Raw genomic sequence first — 14,236 nt, 5'->3', positions numbered from 1 at the left:
ACAACATGATCTATTGTAAACAAATTTGCCCTTTAGTTAATTACATTAAAAATAAAGCAATGTACCTGAAAAAAGAAAAAGAAAATCAAATTACATACACCGTAAACATCTGTTTTTAAGCTTCTTAGACTAAATATTTTGTTTGTTTTAACAATTTGATTAGAAATTCTCCTACAATTTTGCTTCCATGTGTACGTTAATTAACCCATTTTAATGTACCTAAACTACCGGACCTACCATAGCATTTAACAAAGTAGATTTTGGTGTCCATTTTCTTCACGCCAAAACAAAGGAGGGTTCCTAGATTTTGGTTCCTAGATTTTTGGTGTTCATAGCGTTTAACAAAGCAGATTTTGGTGTCCATTTTCTCAGAGTTTTAATCCACGAAGAATTCTGATGGCTCAAGGTAAGAAGAATTTCAATTTCAGGATACTAATCATGTTAATTTCCTTTCGTAAAGTTTATTCTCCAGTGACACATTTTTTCCATTGATGAACTCATCGTAAGTTTTAAAGGCCCTCTTTCTGTACCAGGTCGATGTTGTTATTGAGGTTCCATTTATTATTTTTTTGGGTAAATATCAGTTTACTACCTCCAAGTTTCGTGGTTTTTAACATTTAGTACATGAAACTTTTTTTATCCCAGAGTTATACCTAAATTGTTAATTTTAAGACAATCTCATACATCTGTTAATCTAATTGTTAAATCTCCTATTAACTCATGACGTGACACTCATGTGAACAATGACTGAAGATTACGTGTTATTAAAATATTAAAATAATTAATTAAATACAAGTATTAAAAAAAAACACCAAGAAAAAAACCTATAACCCTTTCATCTTCCCCACCCTCCATCCCCTCCACCCTTCACCCACTGACACCCTTCCTCTTCCTTGATACCCACCCCTACCACCAAGCTTTTCCCCCTTCCCCAAAAACCCAGCCCCTTCCCTTCCCCCAAAATTCCCTCCCTTCCTTCTCTTCTCTGCAAATCAAAACAACAAAACAAGTTTGTCCAGAAAGTGTGCTTGAACACGCAACAGTCTCATAGCCACGAGTTCTTGACCGCTTACGGAGCTGGAGTGCATAGGTCTGAATTTGTTTGTACTATTTGTCTCAACAATTAAATTAGGAGACATATATCATTTTTCCTCTCCTTCACTTCCCCGCACCTGATCCCCGCCGTCTCTCCGCAGCCGATCCAAATTCGTGGTTGAAAACACCATCTTCGAAGACGCCGCCACTTGCCCGCACCTGATCTCCGTCGTCTCTCTGCAGAAGATCCAAATTCGCACCACCATCTTCGAAGATGCCGCCATCATCCTCGTAACCTTTCCCCGAATTTCTAGCCCTCTGATTTGATTCTTCCCTTGATTTCTGATGATTTTTTTTAATTAATAAATTGATTACAAACCAACAAACAAAAATAATCAATAGTCTTGATTTCTAGAGAAGAGAAGGGAGGGAGGGAATTTTGGGGGAAGGGAAGGGGCTGGGTTTCTGGGAGACGAGAAAAGGCTAGGTGGTAGGGGTGGGTATCAGGAAAGAGGAAGGGTGTCGGTGGGTGAGGGGTGGAGGGTGGGGGAAGACGAAGGGGGTTCTAAGTTTTTTTCTTGTTATTTATTTATAGTATTTTTATTTAATTAATTATTTTAATATTTTTAATGACATGTGGTGCCTAATTCTTGTCCACATGAGTACCACTTCATCATTTAACGATAGACTTAACCGCCAGACTAACGGATGTATGAGACTGTCCTAAAATTAACACTTTAGGTATGATTCTAGGATGAAAAAAATTTCATGTACTAAATGTTAAAAGCCACGAAACTTGATGGTAGTAACTGATATTTACCCTTTTTTTTTATTCAAATTATCAGTTGGTTGGCTTTAATAGTCTTTTGAAGTTGGAAGTTTTTTTTTTTTTGTTTTTTTTTTTTCGCATTGATTTTGATTGGTACATTTGTTATTGTTCAGTAGTTGGTTTAAACTTCCTCTGTTTTCAATTAAATGATTAAATTACAGTTGCATAGGAAGGGTCGATACGTTTTGGTTGACGAAAATGAAGGACTTATCTCTTTGTTAGTATTTCATTTGGTAAGTGTTGATACGTTTTGAGAATTGTTGATTAATCTAGATGAAGCACTTTCCTCTTTGTAATAATTTTATGCGTTAGCAGTAGTAAGAAAACAATGAAATAGAAACATTTTTCTCTACAGAGTAAGATTTCTTCTTTATGTAAAAAAAAAAAAATGTTGAGTTGTGATTACCGTTGTGACCAGATGATCCAATCATTTAGTTTGTATCCTTATTTTTATTCTATTGTAGCATATCAACATAAATACTAGATGTTGATTACCGATTAAAAATGTTTTAGGTACATGATGACGTTATCAACGGTTAAGAATGAGAGCATGAACTACGATCAAATCCTTTACACTTTGCCCCTTTTTATGGTACAATTGATGTTAAGGCCGAAATCATATTAAGATGAAGGCAACATCGTTTTGGAGACTATACCAAACATATAGAGATAAGCTTGTGACAACCGAGCACTTTTTTAGTACTTTGGACAATGATATCATGACGATAATTGAACAATATGACAAAGACCAAGGGTGATTTGTATTTGGTGACATCAAAAGGGGCGGTGACTGCTAATGACATTGCTGATATATTTGGCATTCCCAACGAGAGAAAATATTTGGAATACACAAGTATCCTAGGGGAGAAACGAATAAAACAACATTCATAGCTGAATATTTCTTAGATGTGGTCAACTGTGTTACAAAGACTAGAATTGAGGCATTCATAAGAAATGTGGTTGCATGAAGATCAAATGAAGAGCATGTAGACTTTGCATATTTAATGTGCCTTTATTTCTGTAACACACTCTTGTAGTGCAATAGTTCTACTCAAATTTAGAGAAATTGGATCAAATTTAAACATATAATTGGGCAATGACGGTTGCTGTGTGTTTGAAAAAATCGCTAGTACGTGCCAGTAAGCCGCATTTGGTAACATGTTGTGTTCCGGCTATGTTGGTAAGTTTTTCATAATGTCTTTTTTTTCCTATGTTTAAAATTTTTTAGTTGCTAATTTTGATGCATTATAATATTATTTATGTTTATAGTTTTGGTTTGGTGGAAGAACAGACTACTATTTACCCCATCATTGGTGGAGAGAACAAACTACCTTAACTTTGTAAGGTGGAGTTAGTCCAACTACACAAAACATTGATCAACATAGACTTGAAAACTTGGTGGCACTAGGTTTATATATTTTGAAAATGATATTATGCTTTTTTGATTAACTTTCTTTATTTCATGCCTATTACATTGAAACTAATAGACAATCATATGTTTTCGTTGAGTGCTTTCATTCTTTTTACGATTGCTTTTGAAATTCTTTCTATTTGAAGTAGATCTTTATAAAAAATTTACCGAGATTACTTTTACAAAATGATCGAAACGCTGAATACCAAATGGACCAACAACTTTTATTTGTCAAGAAGAAAAGAAAAAAAACCTTTTATTAGTTGAGTGAAACATTGATCTAAAAACTTTTAATGGTACATTGTGAAAATATTTAGAACTGATATTTTTGTTTGTTTATTTATTTATTGATGTTGTGTGGTGGGGGTTTTGGTGGTGATGTAGACCTATGATGACGATGATGCATTGCTTGAAACATAGGTAGAAATACAGGCAGATGATCCTATTAAGGAAGATGACGTTGAAATGATTAATGATGTGGCTGTAGACATGTAAATTTCGTTGCATACAAATGATGCATCACAAAGCTCCACGTGGCATATGACTCATCACAGATGGAAAAGTCATCAATGACATGTGGCACAAATCAAGCAAAGGAAGTATAAAACTTCCCCAAAATTTGGCAATAAGGGAGCATCCCCCTTAAATTCGGCTAAGGAATCCAAATTGATCCTAAAATTGGAAAGAAAGCTAAAGAATCATCATAAAACAAGTAAGAATTGAAGATTGCTCACAAAATAGGCAACAAGATCCTTAAATTCGGCCAAGGGAGTAAAGTGGCTGAAATTAAGACATAAAACATGCCTAAAATAATGCCAAAGACAAGCCTTGAGAAGCCTATAAATACAAGGTCATCCTACAAGTAGAAGGGTAAAAAAAAAATCTCTACACAAAAGAACCTCTGCAAAACTTTTGAAGAATAATACGCTGCCAAAGCTCTCTTCGAAGAACATTCAACCAAAGCTGAATCTTTCTCTTAACTGAAGCCGAAGCACTTCTTTGAAGAATCAACAAGCGCTCTTGCCGATTCCTTCAAGACTTTGTTGCAAGCTTATAAACTTGTAGCAACGTTCATTTCAAGGTCAAGTCGCCAAGACCCTTGAAGCAACGAAATCCCGCATCAAACACTACCTTTGCGGCGCCTTTTGAGGTGAAGATCATCCACGTATTGTTTTCAAGCTCAAAACTTGAAGCAATAGTTCAACCATTCGTCCGAGATCAAGTCATCACAACCCTTATTAGATCAACAATCAAACATCTACATCAAATTTGAAGACTTAATCAGAAAAAAAGTTTCTCACACTTTATAACACTTTGTCCCTCGTACAAAGTAATGTTGGTCAAACCCCCTAGTTAATTTTAGTTTACTTTGTGAACAATTTCCTATGTTCTCAGATTCAGGTTTGGTGTTTGTTTTAGTTTGGATAACATTTTGGATATTGTCCTCAAATGTGAGTTATTTGAATCATGTTTCTTGCATACATGTGACTGAGTTCAAGTAAACACGTGATTAGGTATAAATGTGGGGAAGTTAGTTGTCTAGATGAATGTGGTACTATGCACACTAGACTAATTTCATACCTAAACTATGCCACAACCTCTCTATCTCCCTTAAGCAAAATAGGACATAACACTTTGCTCATCCATTTAACACTTTTATGCTACTTTAAAATTTTCACTCCAATCTACTCTTCAAATTTTATCTTGTACTTCAAATTGTAATAATTTAACTTTATCTGATATTGTTGACCTCAAATCTTATTTTCACTCTTTACTAAACAACATTTTTTATTTTTTGAACAAACGATATTTTCTACACTAAGAGGGAGGGGAATAAATTTAGCCACACAATGGGATCACAATAATGTGGTTTAAATTCGTACTAAAATGGGTTGCTACCTATGTTGGCCGTAGCAGAGCTACATTGGTTACATTTACCCCTATAACTCAATATTTTTCCATGTGCTTTTTTTTGTCTTGATCAGTTGATCCCAATAATTAGTTCAGGATATCAATATTTTGTAGGTGAGTTTCAGGTGCATATGCATGTTGGACACATGCATATGCAAGTGCTTGTCAGTTGCACAAGTTCTTTGAACAATGACTGCCTAATAAACTCAAATGTAAAGTGCTTAGCATATGTCAAACGTTGCAAAGTTTCAGGTTGTAGTATGAGAATAGTTCCTAGACTTGAGGCAGCATCATATATCTTGTGTAGATATGAACTTTGACTTCGCCTTAGATTCTTCAGTACCTTGTAGGGCCATACAGTGTGTTGATTTGGTTCATGTGTATGAGTATGGAGTTATATGAATGTGCACTCTATCACCTTTTGATACTTATTCAATAGAAGGAGATATCCCTTAAAGCCACTTAAAGATTCATTTCAAAAATTTTGGTCGAGTTGCTTGTTGATCAAGCTATGTTTGTAAGAACTACTTCAACATGAGATGCATCATGGTGATCATAGATATCTATATGTGATTTGACATAAATCCGTATCACATAAATCTTGGTCGTGATATAGATGATAGAAGAGCTGAATTGCTTATAACTACAATCAAGGTTTCGATTGAGTATCATGATTATACCACATATACTTCTAATCTAGATAGCCATAACATGTTACTAGGTATCACTCATGGCTTATGGAATTAAATTAATGGGTTAAACTCTGTTTACTACCCTGAAGTTTTGTGGTTTTCAACATTTAGTACATCAATTTTTTTTCGTCCCAGAGTCATACCTAAAACGTAAATTTTGGGACAGTCTCATACATCTCTTAGTCAAACTGTTAAGTCTCCTGTTAACTGTGTCATGGTGCCCATGTGGACAATGACTGGGTGCCACGTGGATTTTTTTTAGAGAAGGGATTTCAGTGAAAAAAAAAATATTTCAAAAAAAAATTTTCCTGCCCAAACGTTTTTTTCCCGCCAAAATTTTTTGAAATTTTTTTTCCTTCTTCTTGGGGTGACGAACTGGATTCCCTTTTTTTTGTTTTTTTTGTTTTTTGTTTTGTTCTTCCTCCTCCTCCTTCTTCTTCTTCTGAGTTGCAGGGGGTGGGTTTTGGGGAGGGGGGGTGGACGAACTGGGTTTGGTTTTTTTTTTTTTTTTTTTTTTTTCTTCTTCCTCCTCCTTCTTCTTGTTCTTCTTGTTCTTGTTCTTCTGGGTTGCAGGGGATTGGGTTTTGGGGGTGGACGAACTGGGTTCGGTTTTCTTTTTTTTTTCTTCTTCCTCATCCTTCTTCTTCTTCTAGGTTGCAGGGGGTTGAGTTTTTTTGGGGGGGGGGGGGGGTGGACGAACTGGGTTGGTTTTTTTTTTTTTTTTTTTTGTTTTTTTTTGTTTTTTATTTTTTGTTTTTTTTCATTCCTTTTCCTTCTTCTTCTTCTTCTTCTTCTTCCTCGGGGCAACGAACTTGGTTCCCTTTTTTATTTTATTTTTTCCTTTTCCTTCTTCTTCTTCTTCTTCTTCTTCCTCAGGGGGACGAACTAGGTTCCTTTTTTGCTTCTTCCTCCTCCTTCTTCTTCTACTTCTTCCGGTTTTTTTTTTTTTTGGTTTATTTTTTCCTTCTTCTTCTTCTTCTTCTTCTTCTTCTGGGTTTTCTTTTTGTTTTTTTTTGTTCTTCCTGAGTGTGGAGTCGAAGATGGTGATGGGAGGGTGGGATTTGTTGAAGACGAAGAGGTGGGTGATGGGAGGGTGGGCACATGTGGGATTTGGGGAAGGTGAAGGTTTTTATTTTTATTTTTTTAAAAATATATATATATATATATATTTTTTTTTATTTTTTTTAATTTCCACGTGGATGACATGTGGCGCCCAATTATTGTCTACATGGGCGCCACGTCACAGTTAACGGGAGACTTAAGAGTTTGACTAACGGATGTATGAGACTGTCCCAAAATTTACACTTTAGGTACGACTCTAAGACGAAAAAAACTTGATGTACTAAATGTTGAAAACCACGAAACATGAGGGTAGTAAACAGTCTTTTGCCCTAAATTAATTTACTAATTAATTTCACTACCGGCTTTAGTAGAACCTAAGAGGTCACACACATATGATAGTACCAACAACGTTATGTGGATAATGGTTATAATTAATTGTTAATTTATTGCATTAATTATGTGGGCCTATTGGACATGTTTTTAATTAAAATAAGCTTTTGAGCTTTATTTAATTAAAAGAGGTCCAAGTCATAAGCCCAAGTGAGCTTAAGTGGTGGATTTGGCGCAAGGTGTTGGACTCCATCCCGTCAAGGCTACCAAAGGGCACATGTAGGTATTATAAATATTCATGTATTCTCTTATACGTTTCAACGATTAGTTTTTTCCCTCAGAGAAAAGAGAGAAAAATCCTGGTAAAAAAAATACCCTAATGTGTTGCACAAAATTATTCCAAGAGAAAGTCATTTCAAGCTCAATCAAATCTCTCACTTCATCATTCATTAATTTATCAGTATGGACACAAGCACAAGGATGATCCTACAAAGGGGCACATGTCTAAGGAGGCTTATCCAACTGGATTGAAGGATATGGAAAGGCCCGTATAATGTTGTCTAATGGTACATAATTTAACTACTAAAGAGGCCCTATATTCTTCCCATCCAGGAAGTACGTTGTTGAGTATTAGAGATATTCAAGAGAATAACTATCACATTGAAACCAGTGAAGAGAACGGTTCAGAATACCTTTGCATAACTTCTTACGAATATGGCTAGAAGCATATTCATGAAAAGATGAATGCCTCCTGAAAGGGTTGTACATCATGACCATTCGAGGCATTGAGGCCCACTATGTAGCTAGTTATGTGCTCGGGTTTCGAAGTGTTTTGCTGCTTTAGAATGATCGTTTGAAGACATCCAAGATGAGACATGATGCGTTGTATACTCAAAGTATCACTTGAGCATCTTTGAACCAGCTATTTGAGAATTTATCCTTGATGTCTGTCATGCCAAGCATGCTATTTTAGGAAGTTGAATACTACCCTTAATTACAAAGATTATTCACGATCCCTTAAGTTTCTTCAGAGGATTCAAGGGGATATTTTTGGACTTATCCAACCAACATGCGGGCCATTCAGTTACTTTATGGTGTTGATTGATGTATTAGCACATTGGTCAGATATCAGCTTTTTGTCGGCAAGCAATGATGCCTTTACGAAACTTCTAGCTCAAATAATTAAGCTTAAGGCTTAACCTATGATTATCTGATTAATTTGATTCGATTGGATAATGTTGGAGAGTATACATTGCAATATTTTTTATGATTATCACATGTTTATTGGGATTGAAGTTGAACATTCAGAACCCCATGTTTACAACCAATACGGCCTGGCAAAAGCTTTCATAAAACCTTCAAGTGATTGCTCGGACCTTAACTATGCGAACCAAGATCCCGGTATCTGCCTGGGGTTATGCAATATTAAATGTAACCATGTTTGTCAGCTAGAGGTGCACTGCTACCCAATCTTATCATCATTACAGTTGGTTACTATGTATGAGCCTGACTTCTCACACTTACGCGTGTCTGGGTGCGTAGTCTATGTGCTAATAGCGGCGCCATTACGTACCAAATTGGGTCATCAGAGAAGAATGTGAATCTATGTTGGTTATGAATCATCATTCATTATTCACTACTTAGAGCCCTTGACAGGTGATCCTTTTTCCTCACATTTGGTGGACTATCACATCAATGAGATAGTCTTCCCATCGATAGGGGAAGATAAGAATGCAAACGTTCATGAAGAAAGCCGTGAATTTTCTTGGATTACCTCTACTATATCTCATTTAGATCCCCACACTGCCCAGTCTAAAACTAAATGTGCCGTATTCTAGATTAACAAAGCATTACTCAAAGCATGTTAGATTCTTTTACCGATCTAGCAAAGGTGACGAGATCACATATACCTGATGCAAACACGACTATAAGGATCGATGTACCAAAAGTCCCCGAATAAGGGTCGGTTGCACGTAGTGCGCAAACTGGTACATTGACAACTAGCCAATCATCTGCTCCTACCCTGAAGCCTGGCATATTAGTTGGTTCAAAGGCTTGACAACCTTGAAAGAGGACGACGGCACAAACTAGTCAACCTAGTGTGAATTCGACAATCGCCTACACAACCGTTCCAATACATGAGGTTATTCTAGATTACGTAAGCGCCATTTATGAGACGTATCCGCCTCTTGATAATCGTGAGATTTTGGTCCATTATGCAAATTTATATGAGATTTAGGATTCGATTATGATGATAATTGATGATGCTTTTGCATACACAATAGGTACTAATATCATGCTAAGAAATGACAATAAACCACCTTCCGTTGGTGAGTTTCGATGTAACAAATTGGTCAAATTGGAAACAAACAATCTAGGTCGAACTTGATTAACTTGTGAAATTCAAGATGTTTGGGCCCGTTACTCCTACCCCTGCACATGTGAAGCATATTAGCTACAAGTCAGTTTTCTTCAGGAAGTGTAATGAGAAGAATAAGATAGTGCGATATAAGGCACGCCTTGTAGAGCAAGCCTTCTCTCATGCCCTAGATTGATTATGAGATATATTCCTCCGTAATTGGTGTCATAACATTCCACTACCATATCAGTTTGAGATTTTTCGAAAAAAATGAATATGTATCTTATGAATGTGGTAACCACGTATCTATATAAGGTTCTTGATACGGAATTCTATATGAAAGTTCTAGAAGAAGTTACATTGATTGGACCAAATAGTTATAGACCATGGAATCCATCTTAATTCAATTAAGTAGATCACTATATGGATTGAAACAATCCGGATGGATGTGGTATAATTGTTCGAGTGAGTATTTGATCAGTAAGGATATGTGAACAATGAACTATGCCTATTCGTGTTTATGAAGAAGTCACATTTAAGAAGTCATATTCCATATTTGCGGTCGTTGTAATTTATGTTGATGACATGAATCTCATTGAGACTCCCAAATAGCTTGAGAAAATTACCGTGCACTTGAAGTCTGAATTTGAGATAAAATACCTTGGGAAAACTCGATACTGTCTCAACTTGAAGATCAAGCATTATTCAGATGAAATCCTAGTGTATAATTTAAACTACACCCAAAAGGTGTTGAGTCATTTTAATAAGGATAGAACGAAGCCTTGGAGTACCCCTATGGTCGTTCGGACGCTATATGCTAAACGAGATCATTTCCGTCCAACAAAGGACGAGGAAAAGGTTTTGGAGCCCGAAGTTCCATACTAAAGTGCAATTGGTGCTGTATTGTACTTAGCTCAGTGCACTAAATTGGAAATCTCTTTCGGTATGAATCTTTTGGCAAGATACAACAATGGGCCTATATGCAAACATTGAAGTGATGTTAAAGATATTTCCCTTTATTTGAAGGGTACGCTAGATTTGGGGTTGTTCTACCTATATAAATCCTCTAAAGGATCCACTACCCTTTTAGACCTCAGGCTGATTCTCGCCTTGCTGGTTACACTAATGCTGGTTACTTATCTGATTTGTACAGCAAATGTTCTCAAAGGGTCACATCTTGACCGTTGAAGACATCACAATATCTTGAAGGTCCACCAAACAGACCTAGTTGCGACTGTTTTGAACCATGTTGACTTCCCTGCATGAAGCTACTCAAAAATGTTTCTGGCTGAGAGTAGTAATGACACATATTCGAAGCACCTAAGGTATTTCTTTCGTCGTTAACGCCTCTGCAACATTTTATGAAGACAACACAATATGTATTGACCAAGTTAAGAGGAGATATATCAAAAGAGACAACACCGGGCACATTGCGCCGAAAATTCTTCTTTTCACATTAACAACAAAAGTATTAGAAAATTAAAATCAAGCAAATATATTCCCAGGATAACCTGGCTGATCTCTTCACGAAGTCATTGACAAAGTCTACCTTTCAGAAGATTGTCCAAGGAATCAATATGCATAAATTATCGAATCTAAATTTCCTGTATTTCTCATTTTTCGAAGTTTTGTCAAACTCAGGAGGAGTATTCAGAAGTATACTCACTTGATCTTAGTGTACTTTTTTTCTGTACAATTAGGAGCATTTTTCCACTGGGTTTTTGCCACCTTACTAGGCTTTAACGAGACACCCATCCAAGGTTGGTCATACCCCAGTTAGATTTTACTATTTTCATCCTGTAGACATTTAGTTTTGACATTATACATACTTCTCATGTTTCTCCTTAGTCTATGAGTTTTTCTCCCATATTGGGTTTTACCATAGCGAGGTTGTGTGAGTTTTACTACCAATGCATAATTCCGTTAATTTGAGACTTGTTGGAACCAAATTTGCTCACCGTCACAAGGGGTGGAGATGCAAAAATCCGAGTAACCTATAAAAGAGTATGTTTGTACCATATTTGACCAATCTCGAAACTATTGAGCACCGGTTAACGTTATACCGTCAAGGACCCAGAAGAATTTCCCTCCAATCACAGCGCGACACGTGTCGACATCAGAAGCCAATCATAGCGCGACACATGTCAACATTAGAAGCCAATCACAACACGATACGTGTCAATGTTAGAATGAAACTAGAAACTCTCTTTTATAAATAGAGATCATTTTCTCACAATATTTCCTAATGTCATTTGTACTAAATCATTCACTAGTACTTACAAAAGGAGAGCTAGAACCTATGTACTTGTGTAAACCTTTCACAATTAATGAGAACTTCTCTACTCCGTGGACGTAGCCAATCTGGGTGAACCACGTACATCTTGTGTTTGCTTCCCTGTCTCTATCCATTTACATACTTATCCACACTAGTGACCAGAGCAATCTAGCGAAGGTCACAAACTTAGCAATTTTTGTTGTACTAAAGTCTTCACTGATTTTGTGCATCAACATTTGGCGCCGTCTGTGGGAACGACACTTATTCCCACTTTCTTCAGTTTTGTTAAACTGGTTTCCACCATTCCTACACTCTCTTTTAACCAGGCATCCCTCTCTAACATGGGGAGTGAAGGAAGTCATAGCACACAGAATGACACCCCTCTTGCACCTAATGCGAAGCAACGAAAAAAAGGAAGGAAAGAGGGTTGTTCTTCAAGCTAAAGTCAATGAACTAGAAGCCCATAACAACAAGATAGCAATGAAGAATGAGGTCCTCTAGGAGCAGTATGAGAAGCTCTTTGAGACGCTCCATGAAACTAGGCATACTCAAACATGCGAGCTCGTTGTCCCTGTGGACATCAACCATCATCTAGGTGCCCACCCAACACGGAGGGTCACCTCCCTTCGACATGGGTATCCCTGATGAGGAGTGAGCTAATCATCAAAACATTGATCAACATGAAACTTCTCTCAACCTAGATGCTTCGACCCAAAGCAGAGGAAGTGGAGGAAGACACCTCATTGTAGAAGGGTTGGAAGGATCGAAAGCCATTTATCGTGATTGTCGAGACTTCCTAAAGTAACGTCGAGAGAATCCTCTCCACATATGCTAGAAGATCAATGACCCAAGGGTTTCTGAAAGACTCGGTCCCCTCCCACGACCCAGGCCAGCTGCCAATCTAGGGAAGGAACAACAAGTCCCAGAGGAACATGAAGGCACATGGGACTCTGAGGTATTCCGACAGACTCGCCCTAGAAGTCAGTACGACGAGTCCAAGAAAAAACCACATGCCCTTGCTCAAACTTTCCTACTTCCAAGAGGCGATGGAGACTTACGAAAGAAAATTCCAGTGGTATATGACTCTACTCAGGACCCCTTTGTCCTACAGCTCCTTGAGGAAGTAAACAAGTTGAAGGCCGAACGTCAGGCCGAGATACCTGACTGGAACCAACCCATGCCTGGCCCTTTCACAAGAAGGATCCTCGACACCCCCTTCAAGCGAAGACAAAACAAAAGCTTGGTTTACAACTCTATACTGGAAGGGAGGACCCAATTGAACACCTTAACCTCTTTGAGTCCACCATGGCATATCGGATGCACACCGACAAAAACTGATGTCTTTTCTTCCCCTCTACCTTCTATGGCGGAGCTTTAAACTGGTATTACCGTTTTCCACCTGAAACAGTAGACTCATTTGAGGAATTGAGGAAACTTTTTGTCTCTCAACACATCTTCCAGATCAATCGCTTGCATTCTGCAGATAACTTGTACACTATTCACCAGAAGCTGGACAAGTCACTACGAGAGTATGTCAGTCGCTTCAGCCATGAGTATTCTTGCTGCGCTGAGGCTGATGACAAGACCGCCCTCAAGGCCTTCACGGCAGGCCTACATGATTGTTTCTTTAAGTATATGATCAATGCCAACACTTGGAAGACTTACTTTAAAGTGATGGCATAAGCTTACAACCACGCCTCCGCCGAAGCAAGGACATACCAAGGGAACCCCCATATGGTTAACCCCTATCAACAAGTGGGAAGTGGAAGTCAAGTTCTACCAAGTGAGGAGATATTGGCCATTCAGACACCCATTGCATCATCTTTTGCCTCATTTAGTTACTCGCTAGGTCACCAAACGTATCTGTCTCTTATAAGGATTTTTACTCTCAGCAAGCCCATTACAACAAGAGGGATAAAAGTTCGTATCAAGACAACCAGAGGTGAACGTACTGTCGACTATTATGACTATGGGGTCAAGCCTTACTCTTTCAAAGTGGAGGACTAGGTACTGAAGGAAATGCTATTATAAGAAGGCATACACATTACAATGTTTTGACTCTCAACCGCTTGAGATATTTTGTCACACAAGCCATTCGGCAAATATTTAAAGAAGAGAGAATTTAGACAACTTCTTCTGAGTCTTTTGCGTTCCTAGCACTGGAACACTTGGTCTACGCTGACCTGCCCTTATACTCCAACTCAGAGCTTCAACATGCGGACTTTGACACAAAGTATGTGATACTAAGTGTTACAACCAACATGGTTCACATATCACAAGCATGGATCCCTTCATGCATAGCAAAACATTCATAAGTATCACTTATATCAAT

General features: G+C 37.6%; 1 long non-coding RNA gene across 1 annotated transcript; it reads right to left on the bottom strand.

Annotated features, from left to right (window-relative positions):
* Nucleotides 1-1,145: 1,145 nt before the first annotated feature.
* Nucleotides 1,146-1,433, bottom strand: LOC139188334 (uncharacterized). The gene is made up of 2 exons (XR_011571703.1): nucleotides 1,299-1,433; nucleotides 1,146-1,226 (listed from the first exon to the last, which is right to left on the bottom strand). It is a non-coding gene; the product is annotated as an uncharacterized lncRNA (long non-coding RNA).
* Between the last annotated feature and the right edge of the window lie 12,803 nt (nucleotides 1,434-14,236).

The sequence above is a fragment of the Malus domestica genome, chromosome 10 (genome assembly GCF_042453785.1).
Source record: "Malus domestica chromosome 10, GDT2T_hap1".
Taxonomy (NCBI): domain Eukaryota; kingdom Viridiplantae; phylum Streptophyta; class Magnoliopsida; order Rosales; family Rosaceae; genus Malus; species Malus domestica.
The sequence above is the reverse complement of the archived record's forward strand: the minus strand, read 5'-3'. Positions and strand labels throughout refer to the sequence as shown.